Source organism: Sturnus vulgaris, unplaced genomic scaffold (assembly GCF_052056855.1).
Source record: "Sturnus vulgaris isolate bStuVul1 unplaced genomic scaffold, bStuVul1.hap1 Scaffold_192, whole genome shotgun sequence".
Classification (NCBI taxonomy): Eukaryota; Metazoa; Chordata; class Aves; order Passeriformes; family Sturnidae; genus Sturnus; species Sturnus vulgaris.
The window spans coordinates 4,456,947-4,460,248 of record NW_028276155.1 but is presented as its reverse complement, the minus strand read 5'-3'; the positions used below and the strand labels follow the sequence as shown (position 1 = coordinate 4,460,248).

Genomic DNA, 3,302 nt, shown 5'->3' with positions numbered 1-3,302 from the left:
CCCACATATCACACCCATCACATGGATCTGCATCCCACATATCACACCCATCACATGGATCTACATCCCACATATCACACACATCACATGGATCTACATCCCACACGCTGCTGCACTTTCTCCATTGAATGTGCTTTATGTAATACAAAAATAATTCTTGAAGAGGGACTGAAAACCTGACTTCCTGCATCACACATGACATGATATGGACACAGAAAGTATCCCAACATAAACATGTAATCAGCTCAGCATGTCCACACTCACATTCCTTTTAGCCAGCTTATGTCACTTACTTCCATGTTGCCATGAAGTTCCTCATACAATTGTCTTGTTTCTTCTCTTTCCTGTTCATCTATCAAAGCAAGAATTTTTTTAATTTTTTCTTTTGAAATTTTTTCTTTTGAAAAAGAATGCCAGCTGTCCAAGTCATTTTCCTTAATCAGCATAATGAATTTAAAAAGGAATTATCAGCTCATTTCTTATTAAATGAGGCATTATGAAATACAGTGCCAAAGCCATACTATCTAGGGAAAATGTGTATTTCATTGAAATATTAAGCAAGCTCAGCTTTTAAATTTCCTTCCCAATATATATTTTTGACAAATGTAATTCTGGATCAATTCATGTAACCATATTAATTCTTATAGTATTAATGTTGAATAATCATGTATCAAAACTGCAATGCAGAGTTTAGCACTGAATTTCTTCCTATCAGCAGATACCTATGACCACAGAACTGTCATTATAAAATTAAAACAACACTCCATGTCCATATTTTCCTTCTTTCCTTTTACTTTTGTAATTGATACTATTTTTCCCTATGAAAACAATTATAGAAAAGAATAGTAAGAAACAGAGCTATCAAAAAAGAACAGTACATCTATACACAAGTGTTTCTAGAATTAAGGCTAAAAAGAAATAGACACTTCTTAAATATCCAGGATCAAATTAGTAAAATTTTAATGATTAACAATTAACAATTCTACATTGCATATAAAGCAGAAATACCAATCAAGAACATGGGAATTTAGAGTAGATTCCACTGCCTCAAAACAGGCATGAAGTGCCACTTCATATCTCTCAGTATCTTCACAGTCCCTGGATGGGACTGAAAACCCTCAGGGGGCTGAGCAGACTCGAGGGGAGCTGCACTGCTCTGCAGTGGCTGTCACTGCTCACCAGGGTCTGGCACTGCCTCAAACCTGGCTCAGTGTTCAGGCACCCAAACGGCTCCCAGGCTTGGAAACTTTCAGCAAACGATTTGACTGGCTCCAAAAATCCTCTGGATTTAGCATCACAAACCTGATGTGTGTTAGACCTGTGGCTTCACTTCTAGTTTTGTGAGCCACTTAAATTTCACTCCTCATTTTAAGAGTCACATCCAGCCAATCTCAGCTGGAGAGCACATCTGGAACAGCATGAGAACCTTTCTGTGAATTTAGAGCAAGCTAGAAGCACTCTCATACATCTCATTTACTCTCATGAATCAAAAATAAAAAAGTATTTACATTTGCTGGTCTTCTCTGTGAAGAGAGTGCAGGTTTCCTTGAGCAGAGTACACAGATGCACCGAAGCAGTGGCTCTAAAGGAGGGAAAAATACCATGTTTTCATAGGAGTGCACAGTATTTTATACTAAGTATAAATATATATATATATTTAATGGACAAATTTTATACCAAGTACCTAAGGAGTAACAATGTAAATGACCTTCACAATTTAACTGCTATATGAAACTGCCCACATGAAAACTGATTATTTTCACCAGAAAAACATCTATTTGGTTACATTACTCACTCTTTCTGGAGATCTTCTTTTTCCCATATTTCATCTTCCAGTTTCAAATGGAGTTTATCATTTTTTAACTAATTTCATAGGGAATAAATGCAAAAAGACACTGTTATTGAAAAATACATTAGATATACACTTTGACTTCTCAAATCCCACATGAAAATGTAATTTTGGGTATCAGCAGACAGAAGTCTATTTAACTGGTATTGCATGCTGAGTCATCTTCTGCATGAAAGGCAGAATAATTAATGAGCAATGACTTACCAGCAACTGAGACACTTACAGGTAAATTCTTCATGCACACACTCATACAGGACAGGTGCACACACCTGCTCAAAACAATCATTTGCTCAAGGCACAAACCAAACTGCAACATTCTTTAATATTTAATTGGATCAATAATATTGTCATACTAAATCAGGAAGCACTTAACTTCATCTATTCAATGCATATTGTACAATACTGGCCTGCAGTTCTTGAATGGTTTTATTCTGTGCTTCAATAATCTCTCTACTTTCTTGGAGTTTTCTTTCTTTCTGGTTTAGTTCTGATTCCATAGTCAGCTTCCACTGCTTGATCTTCTCAGCCTCATTGTAGAGTTTTGAGAACAAGTCATTCCTTGTTTCTGTATTCTATTAAAACAGGTTCCACAATTTAATCTCAAATACTATCTAATTAATACTGTTGTAGATAAAATATTTTATCTCTTAGAAACATCACAAGAGTAATATTTTTCCACAGATGGTGATATAAACTTATATATGATCAGGAAGCAAAGTTTAAATCTTTGTGCATCCACTATGTAGGTTTCAAAAGGCATTACAGACCACACAGGAGACACAAATACAACGAAAATCTTTAAATCTTACTCTAATTAAAACTCACAGACTTCACAGGCACTTCAAATAAAGAAAAAACAACAACAGCAACAACCAACATTGCAATCACCCTAATTGTTAAGGATTTGTCTCCAGGCATGTTCACTGAATCACAAATATCTCCTCCAAGTGATTCAGCTTTAAGCAGGAGACAGAAAACAATTCCCTTTTGACTACTTCCTTCAGCCCTGAAATATCTACTCAATAATGCTTTAAGCACTGTTTGGGAACAAATTTCAAAGATCCCAGGAAATTAGATATGCAGAGTTGATACTTAGCTGACCTCTTCATCTACTTCAGAGCAAAGCTTGACTTGCTGGGAAATTATATCTGAAACATGAAGAGATTTTGATCAATGTATTCCTAAAAAATACTAACAGTGAAACTGTATTTAACAGTGTTATCAGATATTAAACTCTAAGACTACTCAAAAAAAAATTAGAACTCGACAATATAAAAAAATTTAAAGAACGTGCATGGCCAATATTTTAGTCTTACCTGAATCAGTGATTTTGCCAGGGTTGGACACATCGAATGGCAATTTAAAATCATCATCCAAGCATTTGTTAAAACCCTGCACAAATTAAAAAATTAGTTCATTGGGGTAGATTTGTAAAAAAGGATTATAAAATCCT

At 35.1% G+C, this 3,302-nt stretch overlaps 1 long non-coding RNA gene across 1 annotated transcript; it reads right to left on the bottom strand.

The window, feature by feature from the left end:
* Window positions 1-252: 252 nt before the first annotated feature.
* On the bottom strand, window positions 253-2,421 carry LOC148218263 (uncharacterized). The gene is made up of 3 exons (XR_015800501.1): window positions 1,796-2,421; window positions 1,509-1,582; window positions 253-352 (listed from the first exon to the last, which is right to left on the bottom strand). It is a non-coding gene; the product is annotated as an uncharacterized LOC148218263 (long non-coding RNA).
* Between the last annotated feature and the right edge of the window lie 881 nt (window positions 2,422-3,302).